General features: G+C 38.5%; 1 long non-coding RNA gene across 9 annotated transcripts in view; it reads right to left on the bottom strand.

The window, feature by feature from the left end:
• Window positions 1-978: 978 nt before the first annotated feature.
• The window catches only part of LOC140914428 (uncharacterized), a 110,677-nt gene continuing 93,892 nt past the window's right edge, over window positions 979-17,763 (bottom strand). For 7 of the 9 annotated variants that reach the window (XR_012159853.1, XR_012159849.1, XR_012159857.1 and 4 more), the window contains 2 exons: window positions 5,603-12,170; window positions 979-4,281 (listed from right to left, as the gene is read on the bottom strand). This is a non-coding gene — a long non-coding RNA (uncharacterized lncRNA). The remainder of the gene's footprint in view (window positions 4,282-5,602; window positions 12,171-17,763) is intronic. The other 2 variants (XR_012159852.1, XR_012159851.1) reach the window with 2 other exon arrangements.

The raw sequence follows: 17,763 nt of genomic DNA, 5'->3' as shown, positions 1-17,763 counted from the left end.
TCAATGGCGTTATGACATGTAATATTTTAGGGATATTTAATTCAAATTTAATACATGTCACACTTGTATAGTATTAAGTGTTCTAAGTTTGTAAACACACACATCAAAATTAGAGGGCTGAGCCTAAATTCTCAGAGGCAAATCATTTCAATGGTTCTAATCATCCTATTTCATGATTTATGTTTATGGGCACGAAATGTAAGTTACGGAGAGGAGAAAACAGAACCAGTACCCCGTTTACAGCATTGACCGTCCTTAACTCAATAAAGCAGGGGAAAGATTTTACTTCCATCAACAGATCAGAGGGAAAAGACTATTGTACTATTGTCATAACTATATATTGTTTTATAATTTTTTCCCCTTTCATTTAACTTTGGTTTGTATAGTGTACCAAAGAAACTTTTTACATTATAAAGAAAAGGGTAGATAAAAATATCCAAGCAAATCTGATAGGTCCACAATTAACTCAATAGTAATTATTACAATAAAAACTGTTATATGGAAGAAGATTGAGTAACAAAGTTTACACAATTTTTTTGTTTGTTTTGCATCTTTTAAATCAGATTTTATGATGCAGCTAGAAGCACAGGACTTGTTTGAAGTGTTGCTAGTTGAGACACGCTCTATTGACTCTAATATATCTTAGCTCTCAAAGACACAATACCATCAACTGTTTTTCACTGTAGCATTTAACACCAAATAAGCAGTTTTGCTGACTGCTGAAATCTAGAGCAAAAATGAGTCTTGCAACACAGCCATGTAGAAAAGAAGTCTTTCCTTTGCCTGCATTTACAGGACTTTTTACATATGGAGTGATTTTTGATTGTTAGATGAGATGATCATCATAACCTTAATGATGCTTGTCATTAAAAAAATAAAGTTACTTTACTCCCATCAAAGAAAAGCAAGATAAAATATCCTTGTCTGTTCAAGCAGGCAAAGGGAATTTTGCAAGGCTGACAGTTTCAAATATAGCTGGATCATGTGAGATTTACATTGTTCTGGCTGTGCTGGAATATACTAATATAGATTGGAGGATATTATGATATGGTACTTGGATAAAAGTGGTAATCAGTCACCTAAGAGGATACCTGGAAAACAATTTGGAGCCGGTGTCATGTACCCAAACTTCTTACCATAAAAATCACTGCCTAGAGATAGGTCTGAAGATGGAAAATGAAAATACAGAAGCATAAGAAGCACCACTCACCTAAGAGCTAGGATTACCATAAACACACTTGGATGTGATGTGGACTTTCCTCATATCTCCCTGCCCTAGTTCAACTGATATAAGTTGCTCATCTAATGGTTCAAAGCATCCTTCATGCCACCTAGTTCTTTATTTGGCACACCAGTGCTTGAGTATTTATTTGCTGGAGAGCCAGCAGCTAGTGTCAATATCAGGGTCACCCCACAGAGAGAGCATTTTCCATGTCCTCTGGCATTAGTTATAATGATTACCTCAACAACGCAATCTGTTATGGAGTAAGGTTGAGTTTCTCTAATCTATTCTAAAGTAGATGAGACTCCTCTATTATAATCTTATCTTAAATAAACATAAGATTAGTCAGCCTCCTTCACTACTACCTTGAAAAGTTTAATTTCCATTCAAAGATAAAATTGCTTTTGCTGGCCGTCCCTCACTGTCCTCCAAAACCCTTCCATAGTAAGTGGAGATTTGTTATAACCAGAAAGAACTCTTATCTTTACCCGTGATGTGTAAGCAGGACCAGCCTGCCTTTGTCCTATCACCACAGAGGAAATGCCATCAGAAGGTTCTTCTGATATCCAAGACCCTGTCCTCAGTAGGAAAAACAGATAACTCGCCATGGATGCAGCTCCACTAGCAGTCTCAAGCTGCATCAGTGAAAGCTGTAGCAAAAAGACAGGGATCAGGCATCTTAACCACTAGCAGAACATTGTGCACCTGAAATCTGGCACGACCTACACATGAGTTCACTGACGTGCTCTAAAGCAATGTTCTGAGTTTGAAAAGATGGGGTCTGTTTACCTTAGAGAGGAAACACATAAGAGAGGACCAGATAAAAGCATACAAAATAAATGGGATAGAGAACGTAGATCAGGAATTTGTAGACACCCTTCTTGCAATACAAGGACAAGGGGGTATTCTCAGGAATGGTCAAGGGAGACCTACCCACTTCAAGAACCAAAGGGAGTCCATTCCCCATTTGACTTAAGTCCACAACTAGAAGTCTGCCACCTGACCAACCACCCCAACTTCAAAGATTGCCAGACAGACAGAGCCTGCCCCTTATCACCACCTCCACTAATGTGAGAAACACCTGCCAAGCAGGAGAGCCACTCAGAGAAGCCTCCATGAGGTACTGTGGTGTTGGAGACATGCTGGGTGAAAGGGGCTGGGTGGATGGATTTTGGGCAAATTAATTTATTAATTGGGGACGGAGGTTGGATGGGGAGGATACTGTAGAATTAATGGATTTTATTTGATTTATTTTTTTGTGGAGGGAAAGAGTATTGGAATGATGGCGTTTCTTTTGGAGGGAATAGTATTTTACTTGAGGAATTCACATGTATCTTTGACTGAGGCAGAACATTTTTGAGGGAGCCTCTGGTTAACATTTTGGCAGCCTATCCTTGTTTCTTCCCAATTGCAAATGTCACTCCATCTGCCACAGAACATTGGGTTCCAACATTCTGTCCTAGCTCCTGTTAAAGGGACATCACCCAAAACATTATGCTTTCTGTTTGAATATCAGTCGAGGAAAGCAATATCAGTCAATGTGTAGCCCATTACAGTAGCATGCCCTGTTTAAGATTTGATTTGTTATCCAGAAGAACCCACGGAAAACTGAAGAAATTTCTCCCGCCCTCTAGATAGTGACTGAAGTTTTAATTTAATTGTGTTTGACGTATTTTAGGCTAATCTTTGATCCTGTCATTGGCGCTAATCTGAGTCATTGAGATGAGGCTTCATGGATATTGACACAATGTGAAAAATTGAAGCATGACAACCTATTGATAGTTGATTGTTCTTGCAATAGTTTTAGCTGGTTGCACATTGTATTTGAGATATTAATAGGCTGTAGGTGAAGTAAAGCATTCTTTGAAATCAGAAGAGCTCCTCAAATGTGCACCACTCAAAATCATGCCTTAACATGCACTGTGAGAAGGGTTTCTCAGTGCATACCTTTAGTAGATCATTCAATACACAGCAAAGTTAGCCATGCACCATGCTGGGCACTTCAAGAGCTGGGCATTGCCATTCAACATTTACTGAGCATACATAAAATGTTATTTTCAGTGGGTCATGATTCAGTCAAATCAAATCCAGTTTTCACTAGAGCATTCAAAAGGTTCTTCTCCAATAGTCCAACTTTCTACATCTAGTCACTTAGCTGCAAGATCTGCTAACAACATTCTAAATACTTATTCTCATGTGCACATGTACATGAATAAGGAAAGTATTTTTCCAAGTTCCCTCACTCCCCAAAAAGGCTGAAAATACATGGCTTAAAGTTATCTGAAAGGAAGGCTGGCTCTGTGCTTAAAGCACAGGACTGGGGCTCAGATGATTCTGGATTCACTTCGTTCACAGAATTCGTGTTTCATATGAGTGACATGTCACTCAATCTGCCTGTGCCTCAGTTCCCCAGCCTTGTCTAGTTAGACTGTAAATTCTTTAGGGTGGGTACTGTCTTAGTACGCTGTGTGTACATCTCCTAGCACAAATGGGGCCGAACTGGTTGGGGCAGCTGTTACACGTACGAATCTTCAGGGAGTGAGCACTTAAAAAAAACAAAAAACACCACCACCACTCTGCCTGAAATGGTTAATGTTTCAGAAAGTCTGAGCACCTGAAGACAGGGGATCAGAATAGACATGATCAGGCAACTCTAGAGGTTTGCACTGCATATTTGGAATGAAAATAGCAGACAGCTGCACCAAGACACTATAGAATGGTAACCAGAGACAGCAGTATCTCTAAAGAAATAGAACAAAAGATAGACAGCAAGAGATTCTAGGAGAGCCAAACATCTGAGTGTTCTAAAGTGGTAATAATATTACAGTGAGGGTAACTGGAATACAGTTTAATGGAGATTATAGCCAGAGTACAGTAATCTTATCAGAGAGCAGTTACTACAAGCATTATAATGAGGGTGGAGCATACTTGGTTCATTAAATCACGAACAAGCAACCCATATGAACAACAAAACTATGTTCCAGGAAAGACAAATTCAAAGATGACTCGTAGTCTGTGCACTTCCAACCTCTTGATACTACCCAGCTTAGTATTAAGATCTAAAAAAAGAAAAGTGAGAAAATTATTCCTTTGATATGCATTAAATTATTCAGTCAGTAAATTAGTTAATCATATTCTCTGTGTTATTAGCTATTAGCATGTTACACTTCTTGATGCTGCTCATGAAGAATGCATGTGAGAGTGAGGAATAAAGGTTCCCCTTTGAAATCGCTGCCACTGAGTTGTTGACATTTCTTCTAATTGGCAGCTGTCCTGATCTTGAATGCAGTGTTCTGCTGTCTATTTCTATGAGAGAGTCCTGATTTTATTTTAATTAATTCTCCCATCTCTTAGACTTTTTTTTTTCTTACTTTGGCAAAGGAAACTCTCAAAACATCATGCGTTTCAGAGGAACCATGTCCCTCTAAAACAGTTATGAATGTGTATGTTCTCCATTCACTAGGTTTAGCCTGCATTTGCATTAGAGGAATTATAAGCTTGCATCACTGTTACTAGAGCCAGATTCTTCTACTATTGAAGTCAGTGGGAATCTTGCCATGGACTTCTATAGAAGTAAGATCAGGTTCCCAAGTGTGAAGAAAAAGTGAAATGCAAATTCTATTACTAAGATGGCTCTTCTCTGTGCAATTATAAAAGTTCTAAGAATTTCTGTCAGTTTCCTGTGTTTCTCTGGTGCTTTACTGGGATTAATGAGGGAATAAAAACACTTTTAAAACTGGGTAAACCAGGAACAGTGTATTCCCATCCAAACCAGGATCTCTCCGAAGACAAGTCAGTAGCAACCCTAACTACAGGATTAACCTGCCTCAATTTGCACTATTCATCCCACCAAGTGAGGAGTTGAGAATGTATAGCCCCTCTTCATTCTAAACCCATATAATGGTTACTTGCAAAACAATTTTGCTATTAAAAATGACAAGCATATTGTTAGATTCTGTGTATGATGAAGTTCTCACTGAAGAGCTGAGTAGCCTCTGGGAAAAAAACACCTAGACCTCAGCAATTATCACGTCTAATGTGTTCACTGTTCAAGGACAGCTAATACACATTGGATCATAAATATTAGAAGATGTTACAGCATGAAGAACTTTACTTCCTCCACTACAAATTTGTTCTCTCCTCCTTCCTAGTTAAACAATTCTACTTCAATTTAATTGAATCCCATCAACCTTTTCTCAAAGGGGTAGCCAAGTTAGTCTGTATCCACAAAAACGAGGAGTCCGGTGACACCTTACAGACTAACAGATTTATTTGGGCATGAGCTTTCGTGGATAAAAAAACCTCACTTCTTCAGATGCATGGGGTGAAAATTACAGAAACAGGCATAAATATACCGACACATGAAGAGAAGGGAGTTACCTTACAAGTGGAGAACCAGCACTGACAAGGCCAATTCAGTCAGGGTGGATGTGGTCCATTCCCAATAATTGATGAGGAGGTGTCAATACCAAGAGAGGGAAAATTGCTTTTGTAGTGAGCCAGCCACTCCCAGTCACTATTCAAGCCCAAATTAATGTTAAGTTTGCAAATGAATTGTAGCTCTGCAGTTTCTCTTTGAAGTCTGTTTTTGAAGTTTTTCTGTTGAAGGATGGCTACTTTTAAATCTGTTATAGAATGTCCAAGGAGATTGAAGTGTTCTCCTAGTGGCTTTTGTATGTTGCCATTCCTGATGTCTGATTTGTTTCCATTAATTCTTTTACATAGAGACTGTAGGGTTTGGCCAATGTACATGGCAGAGGGGCATTGCTGACACATGATGGCATATATTACATTGGTAGATGTGCAGGTGAATGAGCCCCTGATGGTCTGACTGATGTGTTTGGGTCCTCTGATGGTGTCGCTAGAGTAGATATGGGGACAGAGTAGGCAACGGGGTTTGTTAACGGAATTGGTTCCTGGGTTAGCGCTTTTGACTCACCCTCAAACCCTTCCCCTCCTCCAACTTCCACTTTTCTCTCTACATAGCATCTCACTGATTTCTTCCACGCGAGCTGGAGGAATAATTGATTTTTCAGTTCAGTGGCCAAACAAAGATTTGGGTTGACATGAAACAAAATAATTTAAATTTGTTCTTGCTAAAATTTAAAAAAAAAATATTTCACATTGACCTGAAATTAAAAATGTTGTTTAGTTTTCAGAGGAGGCGGCTTACTCTTTTTGGGGGTGTTTTGGTTAAATCTAAATTTCTAAACAAAATATTTTAAAACCAAAAGTCAAAATATTTAATTTAGAAAATGTCAAAATATTTTTACTTTTTGCAATTCTCTTCCCCCACCCTCTTTGACCAAAAAAAAAAAAAAATTATTCACAGAATTTGACCTGAATTCACAAACAGTTTTGGTCAGCCTACAACTGAATTTTGGGACAAACTATTCACTGAGAAAATGTCCCCTAGCTCTACTTCCAAGAGAAAATTGTCAATGTACAATGTGAACTTCTCTCCCCCTTTCCACTCCTACAATTTTCTCTTCCTTTTCCTGTGTCACAGATGCCAAAGTTTCTCAGCTGCTCTCTTCCTCTAGCCCCTCTAACATGCCCCAGTGATCCCTTCCCATCCCATTTCCTGATCACCCCTCTCATCTACTTCCTTACTTTTCTGCTTAACTGCTCACTATGCTCTGGCTCCTTCCCCTCATAATACCACTATTCTTTAGATTCTCCTATCTTAAAAAATATCGTCTTTACCCCACTTGCCTGTCCAATTACCATCCATCACCCTTCTCCCTTTCATCTCTAAGATCACTGAACACTTTACAATCACTGTCTGGAGTTCTCCTCCAGCTCCATCCTAGACCTCTCCAGTCTGGCTTCTGCCCCTTGCACTCCACTAAAAATGCTCTTGCAAAAGTCTCTAATGACCTCTTCCTAGCCAAATCTTAGAACCAGTACTCCATCTTCATCATCCTCAACCTGCCAGCCACCTTCAACACCATCAGCCTTACTTTTCTTTTTGATATCTCATCCTCCTTTGGTTTCCATGACTCTGTCCTCTCCTGGTTCTCCTCCAACCTCTCTAATCACTCCTTCAGTGTGCCCTTCAGAGGATCCTCCTCATCTCCCCTCCAACTTTCGGGGCGGGTTCCACAGGGCTCTGTCCTTGGTCCCCTTCTAAATCTCATCTCTGGGTAATGTCATCAACAAGTTTAAATTACCGTCTCTATGCTGATGGCTCACAAATCTCTTTACTCCAGACCTGTCTCTTTCTGTCTGAACTAAAATCTCAGCCTCTGTCTCTGATATCTCCTTGTGGATGTCTAGCCATCAGCTCAAGCTCAACAGGACTAAAACAGAATTCTTAATCTTCCCTCCCAAACCATCCCTGTTAACATCTTTCTTAATGACAGTGGACAACACCATCTCCTGCCTGTCACTCAGGCCTGTAATCTGACTGTTCATCTTCAACTCAGACCTCTCTTTAGGACCTCACATCCAGGCTAAGTCCAAAACTTGCTGATTCTTTCTGCATAACATCTCTAAGATGTGGCCTTTCCTATCCAACCACACAGCTAAAACTCATCCAGGCTCTTACCATCTCACATCTCAATTACTGCAACCTTCTTTTCTCTGGCTTTGACAAATGCCATCTTGCCCTGCTCATACCCATTCAGAATGCATTTTCCTAACCTGTCACTTTGCAATGCCACCCCTCTCTTTCCATCACTTCACTGTCTCACTTTGTTATCACATCAAATATAAGCTATTTGTCCTCACTTTAAAAGCCCTTCACAGCCTATCCCCACGCTATCATCTGTCATTCACGATGAAGAAGTCAACACCTGTCTCCAATCAGCCCATGATGCCAGCCTCCATCATCCACTTGTAAAGTTTTCAAACACATGCCTTCACGCTTTCTCCCATGCGGCCTCTTGCACTTGTGAGCACTCCCTGTAAACATCCGCAAAGATACCTCACTAGCCTTCTTCAAATCTCTCCTTTTCCATGATGCCTACAAAAAACTAGACTATTGTTCACAATACTGGGGCACTGATACCACAGCCTATCATGCTGGCCCAGAATGTCTCATTGTTTCCTGTTATGCTCCCATCTGTCTTGTCCTTAGATTGCAAGCTCTTTGGGGCACGCACCATCTCTTTGCTCTGTCTTTGTACAGTATGTAGCATAATGGCTTCCTCATCCGTGACTATAGCTCCTAGGCACTATGATGAAACAAATAATAAATAAGAAGAAATGTTATTTAAAACCTCAAGCTGTAAGCGGCCTACCATTCCTATCAGTATTGAAAACTTAATATATCGAGACACTAAAATTTTCAGTGAAAAGGAAATTTCTTCCTTGCAATAGGTTAATATAAAATAGGTCTTTAAAAAGTCTGTTACTGTTAAATCAGCTGGTGGATGGTTTAAAGCTTAAATTCTGTGGCATAAATAACCCAAAACTTTAGTATCTGTTGCCAAGGAGGAGATTAATTCTGAATAATCTCTCAAATTTGAAGCAGCAGTTTTACCCATCAACAGCCCTTTGCAGGTTCAACATGGACTCATGAATGTAATGAAATGGGAAAAGAGAAACAGTCATGGAGTTCAAGCATTAGCCTTATACCAGAGGACAAGCCAGCCAACCATTACAAAATCATAGCTCAGAAGAAAGATTCACCTTGGGGAGAGCAAATTTCTCTAGGTTAAACAAATACCATTAAAACATTAAATTATAAAGTATAGTCTACAAATGGAGGAATAAGCGTAACTCTGGCCACAGAGTAGAGTTGAGGTGGGCTACCTGATATACTTATACCTCTTTGTCTATTTCTGTGTAAATGAATATAGGCGGTTTAAAGAACTGCTTGATAGTCAACCTCATGGGTGAAATGCTAGCGTCGTTGAAGTCAATGGGACCATGATTTCTTCCTGTGAGCCTGCATAATTGAATCTTGTGTCAGAAAAGGGTAGTCTCATTGCATAGGTGTGAATGATTTCCAAGATGATATTTTCATAAGATGACTAATAGAGTTTTCAAACTGAGATAGGTACATTCGTTAGAAGGAGTTTGCTGAACTTCTCCAGACCTCCAAGTAGAAATTTCAAGTAGCTTTGCATCTCAAGCATACCACAAAGACATGACTAGAGATACCCAATAAGGTAGCTGCACTGAATCTCTGGTGGTTTGGGGGGAAATAAGTGGACTATGTCCCTTCCCCATTCCAGTGGACAATGGATAAAAAACAATGCAGCTGTATGAACTACTTTATTATACAGGTTTCTAAAGTTAGGATCCCTCAAACAGCTAAAAGCTGCAAGTTCCATGGTAATTTATCTTTGAACTACTTGGTAACAAAGCATAATTAACAAGTAAGCTGCAGAAACATGCAGTTACTATGTATTTACCATGTGGTTATAGTATAATTACAGAGGTTATATCTGCCCCATAGAATAAGGATACGTGGTGTACAGTGTACTTTATTTTGCACTAAGTCACATCACTTGATCCAGTGAAGCACAGCACAGTGCAATGCAATTTAACAAACAGCTCCTTTTTGTGATAGGTAGATGTGAGCCACAGGTAGGAAACAGCATATGAATTTGCAGACAATGCTGTTACTTAAATTATATCCATGGATTCTGACTAATCAAGCTGGAAACACTGCTTTTTGAGTCTATGCTGTTTCTATTTTGGATTGCAGCCCTCAGAGAGGTATAAATGCAATTCGATATGCAGTTTCTGAGTATGAACACTAAGACAGAATCATGTACAGTAGATTTAATTTATTTTTTCAATCCAAGTGCTTTTCCTCTCTTGTGTTGAAAGAAAATAGGCTACTTATATTTTATTCCCCTGGACTCATGATATGTTTCACATTGCTAGATTACTACTCTTCACATATGCTATTCTTTAACAATTAGATTAAACACTTTTTAAAAATGTTTATATAACAGAGGCAAGCGGGTGGCGTGAGAGAAGGAGAGAAGCAATTCTCTAGCTGATTCTTAAAATACTGTACATACCACCGTATCATAATTTCTGCCATCTATAAATTCCTAAGTATCAGTCAGTCAAATAAGACGTTTAATTTAATCATGAGGGGAAGTGGAAATCCAGCTAAACATGGGAAGTACAAGATGAATCTATTGCTTTGCTCCTTTGAATTAATTGCCCTTTTATTTAATTAGGTGTTAAGAACTATGAGCAAAGCGCAACTATAACATGCTATTATGTTTGAAGTCCACTTCTAGTGGAATTTTTTTTTTAAATTAGCTTCTGGGCCAATTTTCCAAAGTGGCCATATCTCAGCCTTTTACTTTGTGTAGACAGAATTACCCATGCCAAAAAGATTACAAAGCCTGGACATTGCAGCATTGAGGGTATAAATTCAGAGATGCTGTTTTTAAAATCTTGACCTAGAAACCCATGTATACTATTTTTTTTAAAATAATTGGTTATTCATACTTTAAAGTTTTCTATATTTTTATTTAAATACAGACTTGGTTTATAAAACTAACCCGACCACCACCCTTAGTAGGAATGTGCTATCTGGTACCTTTACCTTGCTGTGTGTATATTCAGTGTGGGCTATAGAATTCTCTAATACTTTAAAGTATGCATTATCAGCACCAATGGAAATGCGGGTAGATAGGAACATGGGGACACATACCAACATATGGTAAGTATGTAGGCCCAGATCCTCAAAAATATTTAGGTGACTAGCTCCCATCAATTTCAAACCTGTTGGTCTGGAGCGTAGAGGGGATATACTCCTAAAGAAGTCTTACAGTGGACATGGGGCTGGAACCAAAGCCAGACACAGTTAATGGAAAGACCCCACACTGGTTGCAGCGGGCTTTGGATCAGGCCCATAGACTCTTTCTTTTAGCTATGTGGAATGACTGAATTTGACATTTAGGTATTTGTAAAATGTAACCTGCTCAATGTAGGTATAAAGATTTGTCCTTACTATTGGAGTTCAGCCCTTTATGCATAGTACTAATAGTTCTTAGAAGATGGATACAAGTACAACATTGCTTTGGGAAACTAAATAATTGAATAGAAGTGTTGATTTCATTTGTCACTGCCAAACATAAAACATTTTAACACCAGAATAGAGGAGAATAGTCCCAGCTTGATCTGCTTAATGTGGAGGAAAAGGTGGGCAGTCCTCTGAAATGTAAGCTATTATTATTCTGCTTCATAATAATTTTCCTGTCTAGAGGGACTAGATTTATGAGCAAAGTGATAAAAAAAATCTCACTCAGAAAGACCAGCAATATGACATGATAGGGCATGAATTGTATTTTATTAATTCCTACTTAGAGTGTTGGCAGAGTGCTACCCCACCAAAATTAGATGCAAATACAATATAGTTCTCACATTAGAATGCCTTATTGTGATTTTACACATATCTATTACAAATTACTCAGGGATTTTCAGGCCTAACTGTACTGTATCACAGCCAACAGAGAATTCTTATGAGCTAATCAGATCATTTGGCTTCACCTTCTGGCCTTATGCTAATTGATGAGACTCAAATCTTGAGCCCCAAGCAATTCTGCTTCCATGCAGTCATTGAATTTGAAATTATTACTGTTAAATGGTGAACTTACAATCCAAGCCATGAAATGGATGGTGTTTGTTAACTGTGTTATGGCTCAGTGTTGCTACCTGATAACTCATTTGGGGATGCCAGTTTTATAACTTTTTCTTATCAGCTGAGAACCCGTTCTGGCTGGAGGTCACTCAGGAACATACCTTAGCTGGGAAAGTAGAAAAATGTGGCTCACCAATTTAAGTTAAATTAATATTCAGACTTTCTGGCTGTGCAGTGGCACACACATCCTGTGCACATGGAGACTTTTTTTTAAATTTGGGCACTAAATATAGGTGCTCAAATTTGGCACAGAGGTGCCTAAAATGGGTATGTGGAAATTGGCTTCAGTGAACGGTTGAGAACCAAATGGAGAAAACAATGGCTGGTTACCTAAACAAAAAGAGAAAATAAATTAATAAAAACTTGTAAAGGTCTGAAAAGCAGAAATTAAATTGCCCAAGCAAACGCCTATTGCGACAGATCATTCAAACAAGCACTCACCTTTGCAGGTTATGGAGGAATTTTCAGTTTGGGGTGAAGGGTGTAAAATCCACATGTATATAGAATAAAAAGAAAAGGAGTACTTGTGGCACCTTAGAGACGAACCAATTTATTGGAGCATAAGCTTTCGTGAGCTACAGCTCACTTCATGAAGCTTATGCTCCAATAAATTGGTTCGTCTCTAAGGTGCCACAAGTACTCCTTTTCTTTTTGTGAATACAGACTAACACAGCTGCTACTCTGAAACCTATGTATATAAAATAGTAATTTCTCAGAAGTAGCTTTTCTTTAGCCTCTGGCATACACCTTGTCGAACATTGACAATGGTCACATTTGCAGAAAAAAATTATTATAGAACAAGACAAATTGCATCTCTCTTAAAATCTGAATTCCCTTAAAGTGTACTCCCTTCCCCACCCCAACCATATCCCAGAACAGGAGCGCAATAGAAGATACTGTTCTGAACTCCTGGCTGTTTGTGTGCCTTTAAGAAATAGGAGCTACCATCAAGAATAACTGGTAATGTCTAGTGATCATTAGCACCAATATTTCCTTTATATAATAGACTTGCTGTGTGTGAGTGAGAGTGTGAGTGTGAGAGAGAGAGATTTCACCTCTCAGTTCATCTCAGAAGAGTTTACTGGAGTAGTAGCAGAAGTTACTAGAAAGGCGATTGCCTGGGGCACATGAGTGAAGTGCATTAAGTCTGTTCTCCTGCACTGATTCATGTAACATTCAGAACAGATTAGTTAAATGGTCTTGCTAAAAGTTTCACAAATCTTTTGATTGAAGCTGAACTAACTTCTGGTTTGCATAGATACCTTGTTGAAATTAGAGGTTTTGCATGGGTATGATGCAAAGATGCAAAACCAGGCAACTCTCAGTTACAGCTGATTGAACACCAGAACTTTTCTTGAATTTCTTGCAAAAAATCTTTGATTTTTTTATACCAGTCCTAACACAATTAAAAAAAATGGGGGGGGGAAGGGTGTCAAACCAAGGTTTGGAAAATTTTCACCAGTTCTAAACTCAGTAATTTTAACTGTTTAAGATTTAGATATTTGACCCCAATATCTCAAAGTGAAAATCAGTTTGCAAAAACCCACACAGACTGAACCTACATTATGAAATTTGTCTGTTTCACAGATCTCAGATTCATTGCTGAGATTTGCCCAGGTTCTCTGAAATCATAGTGTGGACACCATGTAAATAGAGAGATGGTCTCTCACACCTTCCCTCCCACTCATGATCCCAAAAAACCCCTCCTTGCCAATGCATGAGCATGTGGACCACCACCTCTCCCCTTCAGAATCACAGAAAATCTCTGTGGCAGTTACAGCAATTTCTTACTTTGAAAAATAAGGTGTGTAGTGAATTTGTAATTTTCTAATGCAGATTAGCAGCCAGAAACAAGGATGGGGAACCAGCTCCATATGATCAGCCCGTTCTCTGCACAACAATTATCCATGGATCTCAGTTTGGGAATTTATGCCTTAAATGACTTAAGAAAGGCAAATCCTTATATCTGAAATCCTCCCTATGATCTGAATATTGGTTATGGTTGCATTGTGTATTTGGGATGGCTTCTTAATTACATTTCCACATTGTATACCCATTCCAATACCCTCTTTTAAAGGGGTCTCATGATGAAGCATGCAAACCCCTGTAGACGTTACAATCACTGTTTTAAACTGCTCTCAAAGAGGTAAATACTTTATCTTTAGATGGAAAGAACTTCGGGATAATCAATTTCTGCAGTTAGAGCCTGACTGAGCTGCTGCTGAATACAATGGGAATCTTTCCATTGACTTCAACAGGAACTGGATCTAGCCCCTAAGAAATTACATAAAATTAAAACTACAAAACTTTCATTAAGATTTAGCAATAGTCAGTGGGGTCCTGGAAATATTTCTAGAGACTAAATAGCCCCCTATGCTGAAAGTGTACATAGCTTTGGTCATCATTTGGAACCTGACCACCTTGTGTCTCATATTTCCTGCAAGTCACATCAACTCTTGTAAGACTCTGAAATTATAGTTAATTGAGATGAGACAGAAGAAGCTATGATTGCAAACAGATTCAAGATGTGAATTGTCTAGATAATCTCTTTAGACGTGGGAAGATATATGTGGCGGGGGGGGGTTGGGGTAACTATACCTGGATGAAGACTGCAAAAAAGTTTTGGTTGATATTTGAGGTTTTAAACAACTTGAAGTGCGTTCAAACCCTTTTTGTATTAGTTTTCCATAAATCTTTTAGCAAAATGAGTTTACTCATGGAAGTGTTCTCAGAAACATCTGCTTAAGTGAGTACTGAATTCTAGAGAGTTCTGCTCACACAAGTAGGAAGCAGAAATATACCACGAGATGAAAGTCCAATCCAAACTAACATATGCAGCACAAATGTCAAATACTGAATTCAGACAACAAATTGTTCCAAATGATCTACAGACAGAACAACTTGCTGAAATTATTCTGCACATATTTTCAAACATAAATTCAAGAAAATCAATCTGTTCATGGACAAATAATGAACAGAGGAAGAGGGGAAATATCTCAAACAAATATGAAACTGCAAATTATTCACTCAGCTCTGCTGGCAAAAACCAATTTTTGTGGTAGTGGAAGCCTGTAGAGTAGGAGGGAACAGCACAAAAAATTATTCACTCCATACCCTATATTGCAATACTGCAAAGGATTCAACATCTAAGTTAAAGGCTGAAAATGAGAAGGCAGACAATGAGATTGCAATGACAAGGTCCCACACCAAAGGCTCTTAAGGAAACTAAGCAGTCATGGGATAAGAGTGAAGGTCCTCTCATGGATCAGTAACTGGTTAAAACAAAGAGTAGGAATAAATGGTCAGTTTTCACAGTGGAGAGAGGTAAATAGCAGTGTCCCCAAGGATCTGTACTGACCAGTGCTGTTTAACACATTCATAAATGATCCGGAAAATGGGGTAAACAGTGAGGTGGCAAAATTTGCAAACAATACAAAATTACTCAAGATAGTTAAATTCAAGCAGACTGCAAAGAGTTACTGTGATACTGGCAGGCCAAGTGCCAGCTCATGCCATGGTCCCTAGGTATCACTGAACACTTACAAATGCATAGTTGGAAACCAGTCTGGCTTGTGTGTGTTAACATTAGCAAAAATAGATACTAGAGTTATAACAGTGTATTTAATGGTTAGTAGGGCTGTCGATTAATCACAGTTAACTCATGCGATTAACTCAAAAAAATTGCAATTTAAAAAAATCTATCATGCTTAATGGCAGTTTTAATTGTGCTGTTAAACAATAGAATACCAATTGTAATTTATAAAATATTGTGGATGGTTTTATACATTTTCATATATATTGTATTCTGCATTGTAACTGAAATCAAAGTGAATATTTTTGATTAAATATTTGCACTGTAAAAATAGTATTTTTCTCAATTCACCTCATACAAGTACTGTATTACAATCTGTTGTGAAAATGCAACTTACAAATGTAGATTTTTTTTGTTACATACCTGCACTCAAAAACAAAACAATGTAAAACTTCAGAGCCTACAAGTCCACTCAGTCCTACTTCTTTTTCAGCAAATCACTAAGAGACAAATTTGTTTACATTTACAGGAGATTATGCTGCCCTCTTCTTATTTACAATGTCACCAGAAAGTGAGAACAGGCATTTGCTTGTCACTTTTGTAGCCGGCACTGCAAGGTATTTATGTGCCAGATGTGCTAAACAGACATCTTAAAAGAGCAACACTCTGATGCGGAAACTACAGAACCCGAACCACCAAAAAAGAAAAAATTCTGCTGCTAGTGGCATCTGACTCAGATAAAGAAAATGAACATACATCAGTCCATACTGCTTTGGATTCTTATCAAACAGAACCCATCATCAGCATGGACCCATGTGCCCTGGAATGGTGGTTGAAGCACGAAGGGACATATGAATCTTTAGGACATCTGGCATGTAAATATCTTGCAACACTGGCTACAACAGTGTTTCTCTTAGTGATTGGCTGAACAAGCAGGACTGAGTGGACTTGCAGCCTCTAAAATTTTAGATTGCATTCAAAAAAATCAGTTTTTTTCTACAAATTCTACATTTGTAAGTTCAACTTTCATGGTAAAGTGATTGCACTACAGTACTTGTATTGGGTGAATTGAAAAATACTTTGTTTTTTTACAGTGCAAATACTTGTAATCAAAAATAAATATAAAGTGAGCACTGTACACTTTGTATTCTGTGTTGTAATTGAAATAAATATATTTGAAAATGTAGAAAACATCAAAAAATATTTAAACAGTATTCTATTAATGTTTAACAGTGCAATTAATTCAATAGTTTGACAGCCCTAGTGTTTAGACTTAATACATGCTGCATCCTACAGGCATTCCATAAATCCTATTTATAATATTTATATCCCATGTTATAAGGTAATGTGTAAATGTTTGCTCTGTAACTATAAAAGTGTTTGTTAAGACTGTAAATTCCCCCCAGTCAGGGGAGAAGCATTACCAAATGTGAAATATTAGCACGTCTTAGGGTGACCTACCTCCTGCCAATCAGGAAGGAATATTGAATCCAAGTGGGCCATTGTGGAATAAAGATTTTGTCCATTGCCACACACACACAGGTTACATGTAGCACTTGTCCCATCAGCTTGGATTCAAGGGTGATAAAAATCTCTGACAAGGAGAAACTGGGTCTCTTTATGCTGTCTGAACTCTGAGGGGAAAAGATTCCTAGACAAAGGCAAGAGATCCCGCAAGCTGCTTGGCTTGGCCCCAAAGGACATAAGCAAGTTTTTATTATAGAAGCTTCTATTGGCTTTTGAATTTAAGATTGTATGTGTATGCTCAGTTGTGTGTATGCTTACCTGCTTCAATCTTGTAAATAACTCTGATCTCTTTTCTTAGTTAAGAAACCTTTAGTTAATTACAGGATTGGCTACAGGCATTGTCTTTGGTTTGAGATCTGAGCACATTTGACCTGGGTAAGTGACTGCTCCTTTGGGACTGGGAGTAACCTGAATATTGTTGTGATTTTTGGTGTAAGTGATTCATCTATCACATAGTCCAACTTGCCTAAGTGGCAAGGTAGATGGAATGTCCAAGGGGACTCCCTGACACCATGGTAAGACTGTTGGAGTGCTTTAGGAGTTCACACTTGTTACTGGGTTGGTGAAATCTAATTCTAGAACATACAACCAATCTGGGGTTTCTTCCCTGCCTTTTGACAGTCTGCCCTGAGGTTGGCACTCACAGTCATGAGCCACTCCAGGCAGTGTGACAGTTACAAAAGGATCTGAAAAGGTGGGTTGCTGGGCAACAAAATGCCAGCTGAAATTTAGTGTTGATCAGTGCATTACTTTTCACTTGAGAACATAATCCCAACTACACATAGCTGTTACCACTTAAGAAAGATCTTGGAGTCATTGTGGATAGTTCTCTGAAAACATCCACTCAATGTGCAGCAGCAGTAA

The sequence above is a fragment of the Lepidochelys kempii genome, chromosome 7 (genome assembly GCF_965140265.1).
Source record: "Lepidochelys kempii isolate rLepKem1 chromosome 7, rLepKem1.hap2, whole genome shotgun sequence".
Lineage (NCBI taxonomy): Eukaryota > Metazoa > Chordata > Testudines > Cheloniidae > Lepidochelys > Lepidochelys kempii.
The sequence above is the reverse complement of the archived record's forward strand: the minus strand, read 5'-3'. Positions and strand labels throughout refer to the sequence as shown.